The sequence below is a fragment of the Balaenoptera borealis genome (assembly GCF_965194805.1).
Source record: "Balaenoptera borealis genome assembly, chromosome: 17".
NCBI classification, from domain to species: domain Eukaryota; kingdom Metazoa; phylum Chordata; class Mammalia; order Artiodactyla; family Balaenopteridae; genus Balaenoptera; species Balaenoptera borealis.
Window position 1 is genome coordinate 18,197,805 of NC_138876.1, and position 26,418 is coordinate 18,224,222.

General features: G+C 42.2%; 1 protein-coding gene and 2 long non-coding RNA genes across 4 annotated transcripts in view; 2 read left to right on the forward strand and 1 right to left on the reverse strand.

Moving 5' to 3' along the window:
* Positions 1-26,418, forward strand: part of SNTB1 (syntrophin beta 1) — a 240,795-nt gene that overhangs the window by 56,537 nt on the left and 157,840 nt on the right. The gene's annotated exons all lie outside the window — the stretch shown is intronic.
* Positions 10,868-22,335, reverse strand: LOC309615211. The gene is made up of 2 exons (XR_014236634.1): positions 20,460-22,335; positions 10,868-12,229 (listed from the first exon to the last, which is right to left on the reverse strand). It is a non-coding gene; the product is annotated as an uncharacterized lncRNA (long non-coding RNA).
* On the forward strand, positions 12,225-15,335 carry LOC309615215. Its single transcript, XR_014236638.1, has 2 exons — positions 12,225-13,183; positions 13,496-15,335. It is a non-coding gene; the product is annotated as an uncharacterized lncRNA (long non-coding RNA).

A 26,418-nucleotide genomic window follows, 5' to 3' on the forward strand; every position in this document is an offset into this window, starting at 1 on the left:
AAGAAAATATAAAATATATCTCTCTGGTAAACTTTAGAAATTATATAAAACATGAGGTCAGCAATTTTTTTTTTTCCTATAAACAGCCAAATAGTAAATACTGTAGGCTTTGTAGGTCACGTACAGTCTTTATCACATACTTCTTAGCATGCCAGCCATACAAATAAGGTCAGGAGCCAGTCAGATCGGTCTGTGGGCTACAGCCTGTAGGATATAAAAGAGTAAACATGGGAAGATGGTCAGATTCATGTATTTTTTTAATTAGAAGGGGTAAAATACCCTAATTCTAAGTATATTTCTCTGAGTACCAATGCACAGAAAGAACATGAAGCAAAGTTACCTAGAGATTTTTAATACAGGGAAATAAAATTAATGAGTAGTTGCCACTGAGACTTGGTAGACTCGGTCCTATGTCTGGAATATAATCATCCTAGGATAATGCTTCATCCAAAAGGAAAAGCGCTATAAGAAGTGGAGGTGGATGTCCTGGACACCGAGAACGTGCATCCTTGGACCTAGAGGTCATCATACCAGGTGACGTCAGTCAGGCAGAGGAAGACAAATTTCATGTGCTATCACTTATATGTGGAATCTAGAAAATTATACACATGAATTTATTTACAAAACAGAAACAGACTCACTGACATAGAGGACAAACTTGTGGTTACCAAGGGAGGAGGGGGAAGGATAAATTAGGAGTTTGGGATTAGCATGTACACACTGTACATAAAATAGATAAACAACAAGGTCCTACTGTATAGCACAGGGAACTATATTCAATATCTCATAATAACATAATGGAAAAGAATCTGAAAAAGTATATATATATATGCGCACACACACACACACACACACACACACATATATACACATATACCGAGAGAGAGAGAGAGAGAGCTGATTCACTTTGCCGTACACCAGAAACTAACACAGCATTGTAAATCAACCGTACTTCAATTTTTTAAAAACGAAGACAATGCATCCTTGTGTGCAAACTCACTGCCCAGTGTTTCGTGAGGACAGAAGACTGATGTGATATTACTGTGCCTAGAGATTAAGAGCATGAGCTGTGGGTTCAAATCCTTGCTCTGCCACTGACTAGCTGTGGTGTCGTCAGTCTTAAACTCCCGGGGCCTCAGTTTCCACATCTGTGAAATGGCAGTCATAACTGTAACCACCTCATAGTCCTGCTGGGAAGATTGAGTCAATAGATTTAAACTGCTTATAGTGTGTGTAGCACGTGGTAAATGCTTTATTACTATAAATCCAATAAAGGGAATGGATGATGCCTTCTTAAGAGATCATTCTATGGAAGAAAGATGTGGAAGTGATGGGAGAACCTGAACTTGGGTGCTTTTTCCTGTATAAAATATGAAATAGAGCATGTGCCACGTTCTTGACCACGACAGCTTCGTGACTCAGAAGACAGAGAAAGTGATCAGGGCAGCAGCCTCTATCCGAATCTTGTCTTCAGCCCTATTTATAAGGGGTCCATCACTTCCCTTTCCTTCCAGCTCTCTTCGTGTCACTAGAATTAAAGAATCCAGTATCTTGTCTGTGACAAACACAGATCACAGAAATCTTTTTATGGGAAGGATGCAGACAACTGCTCTCCTATTAAATTTCTTTTAGGACCATTGGCTGATTTCCCCTCGGTCTGCATGGGTTAGTCTAGGAATATGGGTTCATGCATGACTGTGTTATTTTCGTTCATCCCAACCCCCAACTTTTCCATTAACTTTGCAATTTTGAATAAGTTGCTCTGTGTTTATGATCCTCTGCTTCTTCACCAATAAAATAGGAGTAATAGCAACACTTCCACATCTGGGCAGAAGGCAAAAATGTGAGGAAGAATTAGAAAGCACTCTATAAGCCCAAGTGCTTTGTAAATATTTAATCCTTAGTAGTTGAGGTAAATGTCAGGGGAGTATGGAACCCAACATTAATCTTTTTGTTATGACAGCTCTTTAGATGTGTTTAATTTCCCAGTCCAAACACTGAGGACCCTAAACTTTTCTGACCCGCTTTCTCCTTTTCTTATGTCTCTTCTTTCACAATGCCCAAATATTTCCCACCCAATGTCAAATCACAGTTCATTTTAATTCCTCTGCAAAGGGTAATTTTAGCTTATGAGGTGCCCCGATGTCCTGCTCTCCATCTTGAGTTCCTAAATGCTGGCACAGAAGAACTTGGGCTTCACCGGGAAATTCCCTTTTTGTTCGAACTGGACTGAATGCCTTTATCCCAGAACAGCCCCCATTGTTGGAAGTTCTGCCTTCTCGTTAGGCCAGCTTATTCCACGGACAGGCTAAAGGCATTTCCTTCCAGCTTCGCAACCCTACTGGGTCCTTGTCACTAATGAGACCCAGCACCTGCTACTGCCAGCAAGGTTTCCTGATTGAGGCTAGGAGGGGTATAGGTAAATGAAGGCGGCAGGGGAATTATTTAAAAGTTACACTTACTAATGCATGGAGATTTTTCCAGATTAACTCTGTTCTTTTGAAATGACAAGAGCTTTTCAGTAAACACTTGTCTGGATACCGTTTCACAAGGGAGATTTGCCACACCCTGAGGAGAGCTTTTGCTTCTATTGTTTGTTGCTATGCCCAGGTCACACCCACCTCAGCTGCCCAACAGAAGAGCAATTCTTATGAACAATGATTTGTTTTGCAGTTTTAGTTTATTCCTAAATTGCAGAAATGGTTGATGAGTGAAGTCTTCTGATAACTTTTTATTGGAACAGAATAGAGCATAGATTCAGGAATACTTGAGGCTGACATGTGTTTGGTGAAAAAAAGAAAAAAAAACAATAAAACCTCGTGCTTTTTTTTTTTTTTTTTTTAAATAACTTCATGGTGATTCATGCAGTTATCTGAGGCTAGATATCTTATATTTGTTTTGCGCTTCGCAATTTGCATAGGACTCATGTACTTTCACGTACTTCTCAGCTTTAAATTACTATTATTGAGGGTTTTGGGTGATGATCTTCAGTGACAGCTTTAGAAGACAGCTATGATGAGTGATGGGGAGTTGGGGGTGGTATATTTCTTTTACATTTAAGAAGGAAGGAAGAAAGGATGCATGGAGGGAGGGAATGAGAGAAGTCAGTTACGTAACCTCGTCAAGACTTGCTTTTCTTACCTGAAAAATGAAGATAATAGTAACCCTTACCCTGTTTGTCTCACAAGGTCTTCGATCCCCTGCAGTAACCTCTATATGAAAGTCCTACTTCACCCAAAAAGTGCTTTAGAAGTTCTAGTGGGTGTTACTGCTTATATTACGATGATGCATGGAAAGTCCGCCCAGCCAAAATGGTTTCATTCACTGGCCTCCTGCACTGTGCAATTACACACTCCCAGTTTCAGGAGTAACACAGTAGCTCCATAGCACTCACCAACACATTAACTGGATGGCTTTAGCCACTTGCATGTTATCTTCTAGGGAGACCTAGTAGGGATGACAAATGGGGTTGTATATTCTGATAAATGAGAAGGCGTTGAGAAGAGTTCTGAGCTGGAGAACAACAAGGAGAAAATGAGGACTGTATTGCAAGGGTAGGTTGAAGCCAGACTTCACAAAGACAGACCTTGACGTCCAGGCTGGCCCTAGAACTGCCTTCAGCCTTAAAAGTCAGCAACTGCTCTGACCCCTTAAGCGACTTCAGAACTCTTATGTCTCCCAAATCTCTGGATATTCCTTGTGGTTAGGTCTTTCTGAGCTTGTTTTGGTTTTCATTTCTTCTATCAAAACTTGTCGGTTTATAGGAGATAATGTCAGGTTTGGACCCAAATTGCCCTTCTTTCCCCTCTTAGAAAACATCAATAGAAGGAGTATATGCTATACCAGTCATGAGATTTGTTGAAACAAATTTATAGCTAACTTTTCTTTAATGCTTCATAGTTGACAAAGTATTTTTCAAATGTTATGTAATTTATTTAGAGCATTGACTCTGTGGGTAGGTATCCTAAGTATTGGGGGGAAAAGGAAGGTAGTAATACATACCTGCCACCCAAGATTGATAGGATTAAATGAGACAATGTTTATCAAGCACTCTGCTTAGCCCCCTGGCATACAGAAAACACATATTTCTAATGCCCCTTGTTCATAGATGAAGAAACAAATTCAGAGAGGTTATGTGATATGTTTAAGGTTACAGGACAAGTCAAAGGTGGATCCATAGGTCAGACTGCCTCTCCACCATGCTAACGTGGCGATGAACAGTCAAACCACGTGACATTTAAGTTTGGATTCCATGTTACAAACTGTTGAGAAAGAAAGAGAGGCAAAAAGAGGAAAAGGGAGAGAGATAAAGAGAAAGAAGAGAGGGGGAACACAAGCATGTGCTATGGTCTGAATGTTTGTGTGCCCCCCAGATTCATATATTGAAATCCTAATGCCCAATGTGATGGTACTAAGAGGTGGGCCTTTGGGAGGTGCTTAGCTAATGAGGGTGGGACCCCTTTGAATGGGATTAGCACTTTTATGAAACAGACCCCCCATAGCTCCCTGGCCCCTTCCATCACATCACAGACACAATGAGAAGTCTGCAACCTGGAAGAGGGCCTTCACCCAACCCTGCTGACACCCTGGTCTTGGATTTCCAGACTCCAGAACTGTGAGAAATAAATTTCTGTTGTTATCATCTACCCAGTCGGTGGTATTTTGTTAGAACAGCCCGACAGGACTAAGAGAGCTTTTTTTTTTGCCTGTGTTGGGTCTTCGTTGCTGCACACAGGCTTTCTCTAGTTGCGGCAAGCGGGGGCTACTCTTCATTGTGGTGCCCGGGCTTCTCATTGCGGTGGCTTCTCATTGCGGAGCACGGGCTCTAGGTGCGTGGGCTTCAGTAGTTGTGGCTCGCAGGCTCAGTAGTTGTGGCTCGTGGGCTCTAGAGCACAGGCTCAGTAGTTGTGGCACACGGGCTTAGTTGCTCTGCGGCCTGTGGGATCTTCCTGGACCAGGGCTCGAACCTGTGTCCCCTGCATTGGCAGGCGGATTCTTTTTTTTTTTTTTTTTTTTTAATTAATTAATTAATTTATGGCTGTGTTGGGTCTTAGTTTCTGTGCGAGGGCTTCCTCTAGTTGCGGCAAGTGGGGGCCACTCTTCATCGCGGTGCGCGGGCCTCTCACCATCGTGGCCTCTCTTGTTGCGGAGCACAGGCTCCAGACGCGCAGGCCCAGCAGTTGTGGCTCACGGGCCCAGTTGCTCCGTGGCATGTGGGATCTTCCTGGACCAGGGCTCGAACCTGTGTCCCCTGCATTGGCAGGCGGATTCTTAACCACTGCGCCACCGGGGAAGTCCTAAGAGAGACTTTAAAATGTTGACTTGCTAAGACATAGGCGAGAGATAATAAGTACTTCACCTAGGCACAGTTAGGGTATCGTAAAAAATTGTGTGTGTGTGGTTGTGTGGCTTCAGTGTGGTAATGTAACCAAAGGGCTTATGGGAATGAAGTGCATTTAATTTTCCTCCAGCTTCTAGTTTCTTAGGCTTCCGTGTTTTACCCCTGCTGCATCAGCCCTTGCATATTAATAGATGGTTGGCATGGCAATCCCTGGAGGGCCCCAGGGGAGGGAGAGGTCTTCTAATAAAATCCAAACTGGTTTAGCTGAAAATTTTGTGAAGCCGTTTTATATCTACTTTGTTTCTTGACCTCCCAACAAACATCATGGAAATGTCATTTCCAGCCACAGAAGTTTCGGTCCCTTGATAGAATTCTGAGGGGAAGTAGACTCACGTTCATTGGTTCCCAGCTCTTCTTTGGGGCCCCCCTACCATCATTCAGCATCTCTGACTTCCGCCTGCTGCAAAGTCTTAACTCATCTAAGGTCTCTTCAGAATCCCAACATTTGTGCTGGGGCTTAAGCTGTTATTCCCTATAATCCACCAGCCTAAGGGCTACCTTCCAGAGAGCACGGTTAACAATAAAGAGACTTGGGGGGATATTGTGACACAGCTTTGGAACTGTTTGAACCAATCTCTTCCTGCCTCCCGCACGTTCGCCCTGCATCCTTGGAGAATCCCAGGTGACTCATTTGTTGCCTCGTGTAGTAGTTTGCTGAGGGCTTCCATAACAAAATACACAGACTGGATGGCTTCCATAGCAGAAACTTGTTTTCTCACGGCGCTGGAGGCTAGAATGCTAAGATCAAGGTGGTGGCAGGTTTGGTTTCTCCTGAGGCCTCTTTCCTTTTTCTCGCAGATGCTGCCGATGGCCGCCTCCTCACGGTGTCCTCCCATATCTTTCCTCCGTGAGCACAATCCTCCCAGCCACACCCCCAGTCTCCTTTTGTGTGTCCTCATCTCCTCTTCTTAGAAGGACACTAGTCGCATTGAGTTAGAGCCTACCCTAACAGCCTTATTTTAACTAAATCCACTCTTTACCGGCCCTCTGTCCAAATACAGTCACATTCTGAGGTCCTGGGGTTAGGGCTTCAACATATACATTTTGAGGGGGACCCAGTTTAGCCCATAGCACCTTGACAGCTATCAAATCTTCATGCTTTGCTGCCTCCATTGTTTGTTCCTTTTCTGGCCTCACCTCCCCCCAGGGGTTGTCTCATGGAGATCTCTTGTCTTCCTCTGCCAGCCCCTCTCCTGTGTTCTGACTCCTGTGAAGATTTGCTGACTTCCAGGTGGACTCTTGGGTTTGTGGAGACTTTGTTGCGTTGACCTCATGTTGTCAACATGGCCACGGCCGCTGCTGAGTTGGACTATGGCCCCCTTCCACCAGAGTGATGACTCTTTTTCTTAAGACATAAAATGGGCAGATGTGTGTGTTGTTTCTCAAATGCACCTAAGTATCTTGGCTGCTTTTCCTGACACCCTCTTTCTATTTTATATATCCTCCCTCTTGGAACTTCACACATCCACTCCATGGGCTGGGTTGAAAAACAATTGGCATTGTGTTTAACGCCAAAGCTTCCCTGTCAACTTGTAGCCATTCATCCTAGAATCGTCTGCAAACTCTCAGAATCTCTATGCTGGGGGGGCTCTCTTTTCTCCTCCAAGACTTCCTAGACAATTCAGAGGTAGCAATTCATTGTTCCGTCTAGGGCTGGCCAGAATGTCCAAATGCTTCAGTCACATCTCATTGGAAGTTACACCAACCTGTATTAGGGCATACAGCATCGGTTTGATCCCTCTGGCCCTGGGGTAAATCCTAGCATTGCCTAGAATTAAACCCTATAACGGCCCCTCATTAAAGGAGTATTATTTCCCAAAGGTCTCAAGCTTCGTCATCTCTAAAGTGGTCATAATGAGAGTACCTATTTCTTAGTACTGCTGTCAGGCATTAAATACGGTAGCTTAAAGTCTGGCACGTAATAAGCACTCAATCAATATTAGCTTTCATGACCATTATGCCAATAAGACGTCGTGACAGTCTTGACCTTTTTACGTTAGAAGTTTCCTTCTTCCTCTTTGTGCTCCTCTTTTTATTCAACAAAATATTTATTAAATAAGTGGTAAGTTTTAAGCACTCTGCTAAGGTCTTTGCATTCACTGATCTTACTTGATTCCTCACAGTAAGCCTTGAGGTGGGTATTATTAGGAACAGAACTTTACAATCCTGGGAGTATAGCCTTGAATAGGACAGATGTTGTAGCCTCTTCCCGGAGAACGCAGCGTAGTGGGAAAGTCAGATGTTCGACTACAGTTGTCATCACGTCAGCCTACTCTACTGGAGGTGGTTGGCTACTTCTTCTAGTGATCACCGGATCCTGGAGTTTAAGTAGAGTTGGCCTTACTATTGCTAAGTGCTGCATGTTGTGAAATTATATCCCCAACCTCTGGCATCCCTTAGGGCTCTTATCAATGAAAATCCCGAAAGCTTAGAGAAGGAAGAGAGTGGAAAGCATATGGTCATTTGTATTTTGTTAGATTAGAGCTGATTATTTGTTATCACCTGGTAAATAAGACACACAGACCCAAGCTCCAGTCTTTCTTTCAGGAGGCACCAAAGAGCTTGGAATTCCCAGCCAGCAACCTTACAGAAGGCAGTTACTTGGTTGGTGGAATAGGAGTTTAGAACAGACCTATTGCTTGGACATCCAGACTCACTGAGCCTGCCTGGGCCATGCGACTCCGCGGAGCAGTATACCGAACACAGAAATAGTGTTTTAGAGAGAAAAATGATACAGGCACCTATGCATACACCACCAATTGCCAGCCACGGCTACCTTTCCTAGCCCTCAGTTAAAAACCACAGCCAGATTTTCAACGTGGGTAGACAGTCTTGTCTGTACAAAGTGACCCCTCAGGTACGGTGACTCACTCCAGGAAGAAGAAGGAACAGGCCACCCAATGATTCTGAAATCAGCTACTGTACTTTTTTTTTAAACCACTTTGTGAGTACTTCTCAGCGATGATATTTATCTACCTAATACTTTGCACACATATAATTTTATTCCCAGTCAGGGCCTCTTGGATGAAATTAGTTTCCTTTGTCACCCCGGTGATGTTTGTCACATGAACTAGTATTGCTGATGTTGCCTAATAGCTGTAGTTCTAACTGTCCCTTGCAAAGACGTGTTTTACTCTAAAGTACAGTATAAACTCCTGAAGGCATAGGCAAACAAGAGTTGACTTTTGCCCATCACATAAACTTCCGTGCCCTTTCTGTTTGTCAGCCTGCAAGAGTCTCAGAGAAATAGTGTATGTGCTCTCTATTCATAAAATATTCCTATGCTCGAAATAGAAATGATCAGCTCTGCACTGAGGGAAATGACAAAATGATGTGAAAGCAAAAGGAAAACTTTTCATGCTCAAGAACCCAGAACCCACATCCCCTGAGCTAGGTTTCCGCTTTTCTGGTTAATCGTGAGGAATAACCAGAAAAGTCTACTTTAAATATAAGTTCTGCTAGAGATAACAAACATCATTTTGAATGTCCTTGCTTTTTTTTTTTTCATCATAAATTATAATGCTGTCTTCCTCTCAGTGGTTCAAAGTTGCAGAAATGAGGAGAGTTAAGGTATTTGATAACCAAAAGTTATAGGAAGCTATTTAATAACCAAGGGAGACTTCAAAAAAAAGTAGCTGATTTACCAACAAGTCATATCAGTGCTTTGAAGAAAAGAACACAGCCGTGACATCCTATGAAAAGTGTGGGTAATAAAATCTTTACAAAGGTGTTGAGCTTTCCAACTTTTAATTTTCATACCCTCGTGGAAAGATAAGCATCTTAAAAAGAGCCAAATTGCTTCATATGGCTGTCAAAGGAAGCTCCAGTTTTGAGACACTGCTCACTGCTTATACAGCCTTCCCATTTCCATGAAATAAAATTGTCATTCTAGTCGCCTTTGCAGAAATTACACAGCATTGGGGAATGTTGAGTGTTTTCCGTTGAAGTTCTTATTAGGGGAAGTTAAAAATTCAACAAGTCATAAGCATTACCCAGAATTAAACCCATGGTATCTAGTAATAGCTGGGGTGCTGAACGATAGGGAAGTTCTGCCACGGGCATCTGCGGGTTTGGCTTCTGGTTCTGGGTTTGGTCCTTACTGAGCAATTGAGGACAAGTCGCCTCTCGGTGAACCCCAGCTTCCTCCCTCGTGACATGACTTGATGTCTGCATACTCACCGATGTCCTTTTCTGCACCAATGTTCTATGACTGCTGGCAAGACCAGGGAGCTAAACTTTTCGAATGAAATATTGAGCAATCAGGATTTTAGGTCTCAGAAGTCATCTCTTCCAAGCCCCATCCATTCAGAATTTCATAAATGGCCCAGAGAGATGACATTGATCCTCCCGATACATTTCTAATGCTCTGCCATTGACCCCCTTTCACTCTCTCTGGGTCTGAAACTAAGGAGCTGCTACTGCCTCATTTTATGGAACGTGTGTGGTTCCTTAATATTGTGGTTGTATAGTTTTTTTTCAAAGAGAAAAAAAGAGCTAAGCATTCTATCTTTTTCTTCTTATTTTTTTTTCTTGAACAAACTAAAATAACAGGGTATAATTTGACCTGAATTTATAAAACTGCAATTTATTCATTGAACTGAAAACAACTGTACTTTTTCTTCTTAGCTATTATTTTCTTTAATCTTTTTTTTTTCCCTTAGCTATTATTTATTAAGCCACCCCATGGCAGGCACTGGGCTAAGTTCTTTTTCTAGACATACTATTTAAAATCTTTAAATCGCCGTGAAAGATAGGTGTCATTATGCCCATGTTACAGAAGATGAAATTGAAGCACAAAGGTATTAAGTTGCCTAGAGTCACTGAGTTTGTGATGGAACTGAGATTCCAATTTATCCCAGTCATCCTAACCACAATGTACTGTATATATACACAGATCTATATCATATACATATATATATCAATATGTATGAAACATATTGAGGAGATGTAGGTAGTGGTAATGTTTCCACTTCCATTTCTAAAACAGTTTGTTGCAAAATGAAACTCATTTTAAACTCACCACCCGAGGATTTAGAATTCATTGCAACAGCCCCTAGCATAGGGTAGGTTCTCAGTTTGGTTGAACAGATACTTGGATTTATAAACATGGGATATATGTATGGGACATCACTATGGGGTTGGTGATAGAATCGGCAGTACATTTGTTGATGTTGAGTTGAGATGATGGCAGTCTCCGTGTTTGCACTTTGACCTGATGCCATGGTCATTGGCACGGTGCCTGTGGGGACACTGGGACATTAACCCACACTCTGTGTTTAAAATATGTTGGTGGAAAGATTAGATCTAATAAACAGATTTCTCTCCAGACATGTTTTGCAATAGTCTCGCTCTTGTGGGAGGTTGATGATAAGTTACACGTGGTCCTCGCCCTGGTCCTTCAGCCTGTTCTGAAAGGGACATGACTTTCACTTTGGGGATCTTTGAAAGGCATAGAGCATGTAGGCAAAGTGTGGAGCTTTTAACTATAATTGGTAATGATTATAGTTGTACCTACATAGGGAAATCTTATTTTTCAAAATAATTTTCAAGAGTTAATGCATGCATGGGGTACATAATTCAACAACTACCGAAAGTCCTACCTCCAGCCCTCCCTCTCATTCACCCAATTCCCCTCCCAGAAGCAACTGGTGTCTTCCAGAATATTCCAGAGATACTCTAGACATATATAAGCACTTAGGCATTTATGTATGTTTTTTCCACCAAGAGTAGTACATTGTATACAGTCCTATACCTTGCTTGGAAAACAGGATTTTAAAAAAGTGTCTAGCATTGAAGGATCAGTTAGTAAATATTCTGTTTAACAAATTAATCCACAAAGGCAACAGCAAGAGGGAGGGGGTGGGGGAAAGAATATTTGCGTGGCTGGTAATACCATTCCCCAGTAAAGCTCAGAAAGATTTCTGTAGGAAGCTAGCTTCTAATCTCCATTCGTTCCTCTGTGCTACAGTAGGAAGCTATGAGGTGTAGCTAAAAGATCACAGGGCTTGGAATCAAACTCATACAGAATTTGTTAGCCATTGATTTTCCCAGTGATCAGCAAACTGAGAATTCTCATAGGAAACTACCCAGCCCAGTGCTCGGTACATGGTGGATTTGACGCAGGAACGGTAGAAACTCCTGGTCTTTCATGAATCTCCTCTGCAGTATTCTGGTTCTACTTCAACCTGGGTCTTGTTGCAATATTCTACATACTGTGGAAAAAATCTGGCAGTAGTTTTTCTGGTCTCTGAAAGCAGTGACCAGCATATATATGAGTATTACTCTGTGCCAGGCACCGTGCAAAGCACTTTGGGTACATGATCACATTTAAGGCTCACCGAAACCCTATAAGATTATTACCATTATTTTTCAGACCAGAAACTGAGCAGAAAAGTAAAATAATTTTCTCACAGTCACCCCTTGGGTGAGTGACAACTACAGGACTTGAACTCTGAGCTGCCTGAAACCAACGTGCATACTTCTCACACACTCGCCTGCTCCTTGTCTCGATCTGATAGTTTCACACCTGTAGACACAGCCCTTGGACATCACAGGGAAGAATGAACTTGTTACCACCTCAGCCTAGTTCTCCACACACATCCCTGAAGTTTTATGCAGCTTTATACACCTCGTTAAGTTGTTGCAAACACAAATAACAAGATGAGTCACACCTTGAGCCCACATGGCAGTGCTCTTCTTTACTTTGTTGGTCAGCAGGTAAGGGCTTGTACTGAGGTGCATTTTCTGATCTCTCCTACTCTCATCTTCCAACCCTCCATTCAGGAGCCGCTCCATCGCTTGGTCACAGCAGGAGCCGTACAACTCTTGCTGCGTAATGCAAAAAGAAAGGGAGAAAAGTGTTGACTGAGAATTCTAGCAAACACTATTTAAGCTGAAGAGGAGCGCTGCAGATTGACTGTGAGACTCTTAGTGCTAGGAATGCCCGGACGCTTTCTTGTCAGCTTTCCAGTTTCAGATTTTTATGACTGTTTAATTACCACCGCTATTCCACGTTGCCAGGATGTGCCTCTTCCAAACACTATGGAAGTTCATTGTCAATTACAACCAGCTACGTTCACACTCTACATTGTGGATCTTTAATAGCTTTCTTTACTCCACAGCACTGTCACAAGCAGTCCAGATAATGGCTCCAATTTTCCCTCTTCGAACTCATATTTTTTTTCCTTATGTACCATGAAAACAAAAATCAGATGAAACTGTTATCTTTCTGCGGAAGAGTGATTTTCCTTGTAACGATTATTTAAACAGGAGTCTATTTCAAAATGTCCACCCTCATCTTACATGGTATCAGAAATCTGTTCATAAATGTATTTCACCATTTGAATAATTCTGGGAATTACATATTTGATATCAATGTTGAAAGAGGAGTTTAATCCACAGAGGGTGATTTAATCAAGAAAATAGCTTTGCTATTGGAATATATGGTTCTTTACAGAGCAACAAATCGAATCCTTCCTTATCCAATAAAGTTTATACTCAGTGGCCAACAGTGTCTCTGAGGACATCTGAGAAACTAGGGAAGAGAGCATCTAAGGGCTAAAATAATATTCAGGGTTTTAAAGTGATGATTCAGGGTTTTTAGCTGATGATTTTTAAAGAAACATAAATTTTGAGCATAATAACCTAAATGGAAAAAGAATTTGAAAAAAGATAGGTACATGTATATGTATAAGTGAATCACTTTGCTGTATGCTTGAAAGTAACACAACGTTGTTAATCAACTATGCTCCAATATAAAATAAACATTTTTTAAAAAGAAATGTAGGGCTTCCCTGGTGGCGCAGTGGTTGAGAATCTGCCTGCCAATGCAGGGGACACGGGTTCGAGCCCTGGTCTGGGAGGGTCCCACATGCCGCGGAGCAACTAAGCCCGTGAGCGACAGCTACTGAGCCTGCGCGTCTGGAGCCCGTGCTCTGCAACAAGAGAGGCCGCGAGAGTGAGAGGCCCGCGCACCGCGATGAAGAGTGGCCCCCGCTCTCCGCAACTAGAGAAAGCCCTCGCACAGAAACGAAGACCCAACACAGCCAAAAATAAATAATAAATAAATAATAAAAGTTAAAAAAAAAAAAAAAGGTAAGTGTTAAAAAATAGATTTTCAAAAGTAAATGAACACAGAGCCCTTAAGTAAGGGTGAGCAAAATAGTTTTGGTTATACTGCACCAGTGAGCAGGGAAAACTTTGGTTCCAGTTAAGTATATGGTGGAAACAGAAGCCTTCTTATGGTGGGAAGGGAGAGGGGAGTAGTTTCAGTGTAATGAGATGCTGACCTCCCAAAGGATCATTGATCAGGTTGATTAGATTGGTTTATAGCAAGTCAACGGTCATATCATTTGTTAGGCTTTTGGTACTAGTGGTCTAATTCATTGTTAGTGTTAATGATAATGATTAACTTCATAGATTTTGTTAATGATATTGAAGGATTTCCACATAGCAACTGTTTTTTGTTTTTTTTTTTTAATTTTTATTTATTTATTTATTTATTTTTGGCTGTGTTGGGTCTTCGTTTCTGTGCGAGGGCTTTCTCTAGTTGTGGCAAGCGGGGGCCACTCTTCATCGCGGTGCGCGGGCCTCTCACTATCGCGGCCTCTCTTGTTGCGGAGCACAGGCTCCAGGCGCGCAGGCTCAGTAGTTGTGGCTCATGGGCCTAGTTGCTCCGCGGCATGTGGGATCCTCCCAGACCAGGGCTCGAACCCGTGTCCCCTGCACTGGCAGGCAGATTCTCAACCACTGCGCCACCAGGGGAGCCCCACATAGCAACTTTTAAGAAAGTCTCTCCTGCCTAGGATTGATGAAGCACCTGTCTTAAGGTAAGAAGACAGACTAGATGATGTCTTTAGAGTCCTTTCAGCGTATGTTACTATGATTAATATTGTGTATGGTTGGACCTTTTCGCAGGCATAACAACTGTTCTTTCTCTGCTGCAGCTGCTGCCACCAACTTCCTTCCTTCAATCCTCTTTTAGTTTGGGGTCCTCTGAAAGCAGAGTCTGAGACAAGGACTTAGACACAGGTACTTTATTTGGGAGGTGATCTCAAGAAGCTGGAATGAGGGCAGAGAGACTGATACAGGGAAAAATGGAAAGTCCATGAAGAGCATAACATTGAAATATTGAGCTGGTGACCACTTTGGGCAACTGGGGCTTAATCTCATTGGGGACCCTTTAAAGAATTGTTCAGAACGCACCCAGAATAATCCCCCCTCGCCATGGGTTTGAAGGCTGCAGCATCATCCACCAACTCCTCCCCTGGCCCCTGTTCCCTCTCTTCACCTCCCCCTTCCCTGCCTTCTCATTAACTCCTCCACACTGAATGAATGGCTTCCGCAGCTCTGGAGAAAGTTCTGAGGCAGAGGAGCTGAGAAGCCTTAAGATGGGAGGCTCTCAGTGTCTAAAGACCTGTCCACCACAGCCGGAGCTAAATGAAGTCAGATGTGGTTCAAGTCACAGGAGGCCATAGGGAGGGGTCACAAAGCCCCCATTAGCAACTGCCACAATATTCTAACTCCTTTCACCCACCAGCCCTTCTTCTCTACCCCACAGCCCGCTTCACTACTGTTCATTCGCTCTCTGCCTTGTACTTTTCAACCCACTGCCTTCAGTGGTCCCTAAGTCTCCTTGCTTTTCTCCTCATCCCCATGTCTGTCTTCCTGCAGTGTTCTTCATTCAACTGTGCAATTCTGCCACCCCTGCTTTTCTCCCTCTATAGCTGATAATCATCCTTGTTTGGGGGCCTTATCTTTTTTTTAATCTGCTTTCCATTTCATCAAAACAGAAAAAGACCAAAAAAAAAAAAAAAAGGGGGGGGTGGGGCTGGGTTTCCAAAGCTCAAATCTTACATTGGGTTAGTGATCATAAAAATACTGTGAGCTAATTTGCAGCTGTCCCTACGCCGTGTTCCCTAGAAGGGAATCGCTACTGAAAATAGCTTTCAGCATTTGGAAGCTGGAATGTGGTGTGGCTTGAGGATTTTGGCTTGGTGGGGAGAGAGCTTTATTCTGAGAGCTGCAGGAGACGCACACCCTGCTTAACAGGTGGCCCAAGCTGCTGGGACTTCATGTTCTATAGCAGCAGTGAAGGAATGTACGATGGACGCCAACTAGAGCTCATTAGAGCGGACAGGCCCAGGCCCGTGGCTGTCACTTTAAGCCCGAACCTTGTCAGGGTGTCCAAGAGCTCTGACTCTCAAATTACCCATGCACATGTTGTTTGGTGCCCCTGAAACGGGGATCTGTTTCAAGGTCTGTACAAACATGAATTAACCTTTGCAGCAGAAATGCTCATCAATGTCCAAAGCCTTTTTCCTCTCTACTGTTGTCTGTTGGTTTCCTTGCCAACTACAGGGACCCAAAAGATCTTTGCAGAGCCTGAACTAATCTCTTTCCTTCATGGTGAATGAGCAAGAGTTTCTGACTCCCTGGCTCTAGCTCCATCAAGCATGCCTCCTTTGAGTTCCCAAAACATGTTGTTTATGCTTCTGCAGCAGTGATGATGGCGTTGTAGTGTCATTTATCTGTTTGCATGTCTGCTGTCTTCCCACGAGACTGGAAGCACCTTGTGGCAGGAAACATATCCTAGGATGAATAACAGCTGCCATTTGTTGGACATTCAGTATGAGCTAGGCATGGTTCTACGGCTGTAAGCGTATTTCATTTTCTTTACGGTATTCCTGCTGGGAAGGTATTATTATCTTCATTTTGTAGATGGGAAAATTTGAAGTTGAGGGAAGTCAAGTTTGCCCAAGGATATACAGCTTTTGAGGGGGCAGAGTTGGAACTTGGACCCAGTAGCCTCTATGTCTAAGCCAGAGTGTATGACCAGTGAGCTGTATTGTGTCACTTTGTCAAGCAACCAACTAGGAATGAATGAAGGAATTCACAGAGCAGGCTTAGCAAACCCCAGGCTCGTCTCACACACTTATTTACGCTCTGCATTTGGAAGTAATGCCAATCACACCCATCCTTCTACACTGAGGAAGAGCCTTTGCTTTGCTTTCTGAAAATAATTCCAATTGGCTTTCTGTATGGTTTGTAACGTTGGCATATACGCTTTAAGTCTTTTCTAAGCGTGTATAATATGTAGTATATATGTGTGTGTGTGTATTTATATATATATATAAAATATTGCGCTGTATATAGCTCATTTAAACCTTCTTTGTTCATTTAACAACTTAACGCTATGAATATTCTTCCATATCAAAATATCATTTCTCTGATATAGCTGGAAACAAGTGTTGTGATAAAATAATCAGATTGGAAGGGACTTTTTGAAGTCACCACCCACCTTTAGCTAAAGCGGTGGTTTCAAACTCATTTTTAACCATGACTTATTTTTTTTTTTCCAAATAAATCTATATAGAATATCAACAAACGGCAGTAGGGTTATATTTGTATGAATTTATTTCATAAGTGCAGCTTTACACATTTACTTATTAAGAAGGCAACCAATTGGAGTAATAAGGCTGTTTTGGCTAGACAACCCTTTTTAGTTGGAAGTTAGGGATGGCAGTTGAAGTTTTATGTGTGCCTTGGCATCTTGTTTTGATTGTGCTGTGATGGGAAGATCATGGACCACACAGGTAAGTATCTGTGAGTGGTCATCAATATTTAACAGATGCCACCGCAATTAGCTGAGTATGTGCTGCAGGAGAAGCTTGAGTTCAAGGTCTGTACAAACATGAATTAACCTTGTAGCAGAAGTCCACACCTTGGTGTGTGCCAATGTGTCAAAGTTTCATATAAGACACATTTAAATCTGGGAGTACCACTTTTAATTACCATTTTAAAAAATAGTCGAAGGTAAATTTTCACTAAAATATGAAATCTTAAACAAATATTTGTGTGACCCCTTAAAGCATGCATTGTAGAGATCTAGGATTCCATGACACTCTAGAGTTTTCTGGAACTCAGCTGGGAAACCACTGATATAGCATCTCCCCACAAAGTCTAACAAATTTATAAAAGCTGGAAAACAGGGAGGCTACCCAAGACTGCTTCAGGAATACACCCAAGTATTTAAATCCCCTCATTATGGTCTGAAAAGTTTTCCTCATGCCTGACTCAAGTCTCTTAAGCTGCTGCCTGAATTTAGCCCAGTAGATAGAGGTTCTCGGAAAATCCTTGATGACTGGTAGCTTGAGGCTTCTGTGGAGCCTCAAGGGGTAAAGGAGGGGTAAAGTAGTTGGTCACCTTCCTTCTCACCAAATAAATATGTCTTCTCTCACCCACTCCTGACTTAGCATCGTGGGTACCCGTGATTCGGCAACATCATTTTCTGATTAGCCCCAAAGTCCTGCCAAAGCAGTAGTGACTTCTTTAAGTCACCTCAACAGAGAAGACATTTAACTTGATATGTTTTCAGAGTTTGGGTTTGGAAAAGATCCTGGTTGATGCCCTTCATAGCACTTCTGTGTGTCTCTCATCCGTCTTGTCATAGCTCAGTCCAGGATACAGATGGCTGCAGTGAGTCAGGCAGAAAGGGAAAGCCCGTAATTTGACCTGTCCACTCAAGCCAACTAGTTGTTTGGGAAGTTGGACTCACTTGCAGCAGATAGGAACAGGAAATGGTAGGCAGATCTGAGGAATAAGGAAAAGACCCAGTTGTCAGAATGGGGTCACAAGGTCAGAGAGTCAAGAGCACTTGATACTGATTGGCTGTGTCTTATGCTGAGGGTGCTTAAATCTATCCTTTCTGGCTTATGGCAGGCTTGTATGAGAACCAGGATGCCGGCCCCTAGGACAGAAGCCAAGTAGGGAGCTGGGAAGAAAGCAGAGCTTCAGAGTTTGGGTGCCAGGCAAGGTCTAATACACTTAGCATTGGGCAACCCCAAAGGGCATAGGGGGTTTGTCCTCACACTCTTATGGGATAACTGGGTTCTTCTGGACATGGCACACCAGGAGGTGATTGAAATTATTTAGAGAGTGCTGCCTTATCTTGCTGTCTGCCCCTTTGCCCTCGCCCATATATTCACTACATCACCTATCACCAGAAGGTGTGGTGGTAGCCCAGACTTCTAAGAGAATTTGCAGCTGTTCTAATCCTGATAGTGAGTATAAAATTTTTATTGAAATATATGGATAGTTTGAAATTGTTTTACAAACAGGAGAACAAGAGCTTTGGGTTTTCTGAGCCTTGGCCCCTATTCATGTAATTGGGTTCCTACATGAGAGAGAAAAAAAGTCAGGCACATCCCATGATAGGAGGAATGGTGTGAGCAAAGGTGAAGGCTGGGTGAATAAGTATGTTTTGACCCCAGCACACCATATTGGCTCTTCTCCCTTCTTGGTCTCTCTCTCTCTCCCCACATCCTTGTTTGTGCTTCTTGGAATTACCCTCCAAATAATCCACCTGCACCCAAGTCCTTACCTGGGGCTCTGCTCTTGGGAGGAAGCCAAAGTAAGAAAGTGAGTTTGACAATGAGACCATCTTCTTCCACTGGGTGTGCCGCAGCTTTGGGAGAACATTCTGTGGGGTGATGACCCAAGGCAGGCCCGTCGGCCGAAACAGCCATCTTGACCTGAGCAAACCAGGGAGACTTGGCCAGGCCAATTATCCATGCATCCGAGAAAGCAGGGGTGCTCCTGGAGCAGGGAACTTGCACAGGGGGTAGTGAGAGGGGTTGGGAATGGTGGCTTGGAATCCAGTTGTAGACAACTTGGACAACCAGGTTAATGAGTTGCTTCTCTGTTCAATTCCTCGTCAGTTGGACAAGTCTTTCTTATACCCCGCTGTCTGCTTCTGACACAGTGAGAGAGTTGGGGTTGGAAGCAGGTCCTGATCGATGCCCTCCATTGTACTTTCCTACTCATGGTATCATTGGAGTTCTGGAGTCACAAAAGCCCAGGCAGAAGAAAGTATTCTATTCTTCCTTTCTTGTAGAGAATTGACATTCTTTTGCCTCAATGCTTGTAATATTTGGGGTTTCTAAGGACCCACAGGGGGAAAATGTGCTCTATTTTGCTTTCTTCTTGGTGGTTTTAATTTCCCTTAACCTCTTCACCTGTTCTGGTAGCTCTATTGTGCCTCGTACTCAGCCCTCCAAAACCCTCACTTCCCACCTACCAAATAATGCTTAGTCTTTCTTTCCCTTTCCCTCCCAAGAGCAGTTAGTGAGCAAGGGACATGTCAGAAGCAGGCCTGCTCCTAATATTTTCAGAGCCCTGGGCATGAATACAAGTGGAGATCCACATGCTATTGCTCTAAATATTTTAACATTTTCAAACAGATTTTAAAAATTAAGTAAAATCTATTTGGCCATCTCCTTTGCTGGATCATATTTAAAATTCTCAGATCCCTTGGAGTTCCAGTCCAGAAACTGGTAGGGGAGAGCTGGTGGGAGAGCAGGCAGAGAAGTGGCCCTGGGGACACCTTGGTCCTCTCTGTCTCCACCCTTGGCTTCACAGACGCCACTGCATGCTTTGTGCTCTTGTGAGCGGACAGCTAAGGCCACACAAGGTCTGTCTAAGCCCTGCCTCTACAAACATGCATTGCTTTTGCTCCTCTTCGAGCCTGAGGTTGGCATACTCTGGCTCAGTCAACCTCAGAAAGAAAGACAGGGGCCAAGTAGACAGCAAATTCCAGGGAATTGAAAGGAAGGGAGTCACAAGCTCCAGCTGGGCAATTCCCTTGGCCTGCAGGATTCATCACCCCATGGGGAGGGGTGTGGCCAGAGAAGGACCAGAGCAGAGCTCTTTAAGAGTAGAGCTCAGGGCGATGTCCTCTCTTGCCTGGTTCAAAGGGCAGGACTTCTCAGAGCTGATGGGTGGATACATCTTAACACCTCTTTTCTCCCACCTTCAGCCTGTCCTCAGGCACCCTGGAAGTGTGCTCTTGTTTGAGCCACTTGAGGAAAGAGGACTTTGTTTTTCATTTCATTTTTATTTTCTCTAAAAATACCCTGAAGATCCTGTCTCTAAAAGTGTGGGCATTGAATAAGCAGCTTCTAACCCTGACCCCATTTCTGTGTCTGGAACACACAACAGAAAGTTCATCTTGACCCTCCCTGGCTTCCTTCCACCCTGGACATTATTCTTGGCTATTTACCATCAATGCTGCGGGAAGGTCTCACCTGATGATGCAAGCCAACTGGGTAGACTCCTTTCCAGCCTCTGCAGCAAGAGGTGGAGAAGGCAAACTTCAGTGCTCTGGAGGCTTAGCGTTATTTGCTAGCTGAGAATCTCCATCAGTAAAACTGAAATCAGAGAGAGAGTGTGTCATGACAAAGCTGGAACAAAAAGGCAGCTGATGAGCAGCAGTTTTAATCATATTCCCTGGGCCACTGGAGCCACCCAAGCATTCCTTTGGCTTGGGCCACCTTTCGGCAAAGGCTCAATGACTTAGCTCTAAACTTGTACAGTGGGAGAACAGTCTTAATAGAGAGTGGGCCGATTGAATGGGGTTCAGTGGGCTGCATCCTGGGCTCTGTGGTAGCAGGTGATATTACATATCATCTAGGCAGGACTGAAAGGAACATTAAACTGCATTTCCATTATCAGCGAGGTCCTTGGTGGCCTGAGGATCAGAATCAGAGCATTCTCATCAGTCTGCCTGATGTCTTCCTGCACAGCCTCCTGCAGGTCTAGGATTAGTTGGCACAGGAAGGCTGAACCACCTTTCACAGGGGAAAAAGTCATCCACAAGAAAGCCTGAAGCGCGTTGAGCCGGGAAAGGCTAGTGACAAGTTAAAGGGCCTCGTATTACAAACGAAAGGGCCACTTCTGGGGAACCTAAGGATTTCTGCAGAGAACATCGGCTCTCTTGGCTAAAATATTAAAATCTGTGAAAACTCCTGTGAGGGGATCAGTAAGAAAATTGCTTTTCAGAGAAGCCCAGGCTCTGGACCTCTTGAGCTTTTGCCCTTGCGTGAATTATTTAGCAGTCCTCAAAACTACTTCTTAGGGCTAGCAACAACTTCTATTTCCAGTGCAAAATCATGAAATTTTAGAATTTCAGGTGGAAGAGAAGGTAAGGGCATCTGAACAGAAGTGTAATGCAGAATTTCAGGTTGAAAAGAAGGTCAAGGACATCTGAACTGTGATGCTCAGTTCCTCTGCAAGGGGTTGCCTGGGGGACTTCCAGCCTCCGTGAGGAACCTCCCGTGACAGGGAACCCACTGCTCGTAGCTGAGGGCCTTTCTGATTGTTAAAAGTTCTTATTCCCTAAAGTCCGGAACATCAACTGTCCCAAAACAGAGACATATATTTTAATCTCTAGCATCCTCTCTGAGTGAGGAAGCACACATATTTGCAAAGTCAGCTGCTGGAAAAGATGATTAACTATAAGTATTGACCTTCACAAAATAGAGTCGTTTGCCTAGAATGTTGGCTAAGGAATCAGTTTTGTTCTGTGTGACGGTGTGAAGAAAATAACAGAATATAATGTGAATAGCTTAAATAGGGATAAAAAAAAATTAAGGTTACTGATGTGGGACAATACTTTGAAGTATATTTCGAGTGAAAATTGTCAGTAATAATAATAATAGAATTCCACACAGACTATATACTTTATCCTTGGGCAGTTAGTCTGTGGCAGATATGCTTAAGGTGGGAAAATGTATTCCTTTATTCATTCATTCATTTATTTTATATTTACTTTTTTTATTGAAGTATAGTTGATTTACAATGTTGTGTTAGTTTCAGGTGTACAGCAAAGTGATTTAGTTACACATATATATTTACATATTTGTATGTATATATACATATATATGTATATATTTATGCATTCATAAAACATTTATTCGGTACCAACTCAGCCTTAAAATAGCCAGAAGAAAGACTTAAGTTTTTTCGTCTATGAAGGAGCCCAGAATCTGGTCGGAGAGAAGATGATTTAAATCACTCACTGTGACTCACTGAGAAGAGGATTCCTGGGGTTCTGCCAGGACTGAGGAAATGTACCTGGATTAAATCAGAAGGAATTTCCCAAGGTAAATGGGACCATCATATATTGATATCAGCTAGTTCTCTTCATTGCTTTCTCAGAAACCCTAGTCCCTTGATGAGTTAGAGATTTGGCTTTTTGATTAGTCCAGACTCTGGTTAGTTTCTCAAAATGTTTCCCCCACTGCCTTGCAAGCAGGACAATATCATGAATACAGGGAGTGCTTAATAAATGTGAAACGAAGAGGAGGAGAAATAAGAAAGGAGAAGAATGCCACCTCTCTTACTTGTTATTTCAACTTCTGGCAATGGGGACCCTCTGGCCTCTGCCAAGTACTTGGTCTCAGTACTTGACATCACTTGAAATCTTGCATAGAAATGTGCTCAAGTCCTATCCATCTCCTTTGCTTATCGTACTTCTAGGCATCTTCTTTTGTTTATCACTTCTTTAAAGGGGACATCTTTAAATCATACAACCCAAGTCTATTCTTTTCTCTTTTTAACTACTTTTCTCCCCCAGATGCATAACTCATGTGATGCAAACTTGTTTGCTGTTGTTTTCTGGACACTGTTGAATAACTGCCAGTCTCACATTTTGATGAGAATCAAGAAACTTGAGCATTGGGTAGATATAAACTGTAAACCTCACTTAAGTATAAGCAATTTATCCTTTGTTAACAGGATAATGAACCAAATTCCCTGTTCCTCTCCTAAGGATATTGTGAGCTTAATGAGACCAAACACACACTTTGACTTTCATGCATTTAATCTAAACTTGTTTTGGAGAAGTGAGTGGCTTAAATTGAGAATGAATGACCTTGAATGTACTTTACTTATTAAAGGAAATGGAGCTATGCGTGTCGAGGAAAAATGAAAAGAAGAGAAAATTACAAGATAAAGGTTGGATCTATTTTTTACAACTCCTAGAGTTGTGTATTGAAAGAGAATTCCACTATGATGGGGATTTGCGTCTTTTGGGTACATGAAATTCCTCCAGTTTGTGCTATTATGTAGCTCATCTTTTCACAGAAATCCCAGAGTGCTGACAGATCAAGAGGTTTAACATTTCAAATCCTTTAGCATTCAGCAAATGCAATAAATATCAGAGGTGGCTTGGGTTGAATGTAAGAGCAGATTTTGTTTCTGCAGGAGAGAAACTTAAACCCACAGGCTTGCAGTAACTTTGAGGAGATTTTCTTCTACACCTCGCTCCAAATGTGACTTGATATTTTAATAAATTTTGTATATCTTCTTGCTTTCCTGTAGGGCATCATTCTTGCCCAAGTTGCCACCTGAACAAGGGGTCATTTCTAAAACTCTTCTGTTAGTTCACTTAACAGAGGCTTCTGAACTTTTTGCTTGAGGGTTTGGAATTTATACCGATACCTCATCCTCTAAGACTGATTCTTGGGAAAACTCTTTGGGAAGAGTATTTGCTTCCTATTTAGATTGAAGACCATGCTTTTAGTGAAGAATGTCTTTGCCAGAAAGGACTTAAAATATCCATCTCAGTGATTCTGTTTCTTTCTAGTGTGGATTTATTTACTGTGGCCAAATCGCCTTCTGTGAAATGCAGTATTGGTGTCATACTTATGCGGGCCAGGCTCCAGTTCCCTTGGAAAAATTGAATTACACAGCTGGCCAGAACTGACAGCATAAGCTTTGGCTCTTGCTGAAGGCGAGCGTTGTGGATGGCTTTTCACATGCTGGTCTTTCAAATGTAATCTTCTGATGTAGGTTGGCCGCTATCTCTGTGGTAGGCAAAAGGGAATGCTTCAGAAATACACTGGGAAGATACTCTTGGCATATCTGCGTAGCAAAAAATTAATTTCTCGTCTGGAAGGCTAAATTCAATCCAGTTCCACCCCAAACTCCAAATATATGTGTTTCTGACATGGGGCGTCCTTAAACATATGAAGGATGAGATATGAAAGATGCTAATAATGGACTCCTTTCTCCAAATATACTCCAACCTGTGATAGATTTAGATATTCTTCTCTTGGCTCTAGCACTCTCATGTTCCTGGGTTTCCTCTTTTGAATAATAATAGCTATTTTTTGGTAGAGCCTTTAATAGGTAATAATGTACATTACGTTAATGCTTCTGTCAAATTTTTATTATTGGGCATGAACTATTATTACACACTACAACATGGGTGAATCTCAAGAATATTACGCTGAGTCAAAGAAGCCAGAGACACACATATACATACTGTATGATTCTATTTATAGACAATTCTAGAATAAGCAAATCAGGTTGCTTTAGGAGTGGACAGTAAGGAGGGTTGACTGAAAAAGAGCATGGGGGAAATTTCTAGGTGGATGGAAATGTTCTGTGTCTTATTATGCATTCTTCTAATCTGACTGAATGATGTGTTTAAGATCTGAGCCCTTTACTTTATGAGAATTACACCTAAATTTTAAAAATTATGATTTCTATTAGTATATATAGATGAGGAGCCTGAGTTTTAGAAAGACCAAATGAGTTGTCCATTGTCATGTAGCTGAAGGAGAGAACTGTGCCTCAACCCAGGTGACGTAACTCATAAGTCCAGGTTTTTCCACTCTTAAAACAATTTCCAAGAATGGTCATATTTACATTACTCCACTATGAGGTCAATGAGTTTTCAGATACTTTTCTTCCTAGGAATAGAGATGGGTTTCCAAAAGCACATGAGTGGTTACTGGAATGAGCAAAGAGAAGGGGGCCAGCGTCACAGATTCACAGCATGTGTAATGGTTAATGGCTAGTGCTGGAATCAAAATTCTCACTCTGCAACTGACTGTGCATGTGACGTTGGGCAGGTAAACCTGTCTGAACTTCATCTTCTTCATATGTAAAATGGGTTGCTGTGAGGCATAAATATAACCATTCATAGAGAGTCCATAGGTGTCTATGAATTATCAATGAATGTTTGCTATTATTTTTCACCATTTTGGTTAAAGGAGGAATAAATGCCCTTCTGTTATTCACAGGTTTACTGTATTATACTGTATTGTTTACCTATATGTATTATAATGTGAAATCTTTGTCTCTATTATACCTGTCCAAGTGGCTGCATAGTTAACTTATCATCATATTAAAGAAATGCGTGTAAAGCTAAGAGTCAGTAGTTCCAGTACTTCTCTCCTTGACTTCCTTGTTTTGGCAACAGGCATTGTCGAACAGTTTATTACCATATGTACTTCATATGCGGTGTGTATAATGTCATGTATTTTACCAAGTTCTGGGAGAAAATTCATTCCGAGTGTAATTCACTTATAAATCTATGATTCCATGAACTCTGGGAATGATTCACTGAAATGTCTTAATGTTTGTAAATGATTGTAGAACTGGAAGGGACCATCCTTTGGAAGTAATTAGTATATTATATAGTTTAATGTAGGTAGACTTTCTTAAAGCAGGATATTCCATTTAAAAAGTGTTTGAGTGTCACTCAAGGATTTAAAAAAAAGAAGAAGAAGAGTCTTTTGGAGACATGATAAACAGAATGTATGGCTTTGATGGTGCAGTTTGTTTTTCCAGTTTCGCTTCTGTTATTATAGATAGCATATTAGACTATAAATGTTTGATTATTATATATCAGAGCCCTCTTGAGCTGGCTCAGGTCACCAATCCTGCATGACTTGTAGGCTTGTCCAACAAGGTAATATATTTTAGATAAGCACTATCTGTTGAACAAAAAAGAAGAAGGAGTGAAAAGTTTGGCGCTTGATAGGAAATAAAGCACTTATGTATTTTTTTTCATGAAGAAATACTTTAAACTTTCTCGTTCAAGATTGCGGACAACATCTGCAGCTTTTGTTTCCATGGCACGTTTGCATGGAGTGAAGCCAGGATACCCAGGACGATAGACAATAAGAATGTCTAGTCTATAATTCACAGCCAGGATTTTCCATTTTGCAACCCTTCAGCTGGTGAGGGGGCGCTTGTAGGACCTTGCCTCAGAGGGATTTGGGGGAGATTTTGACTTGGGGCAACAAAATTTAGAGTATATAAAGATTTTTTTAAATGATTTGTTTAAAACTATGCAATATTTATAGATGTTATTTACATTAAGATAGTCCAGGTACTCTTTCAGTCTGTAGAAAACTGTTGAGTTTCATACGTAGAGTCAGTTAACC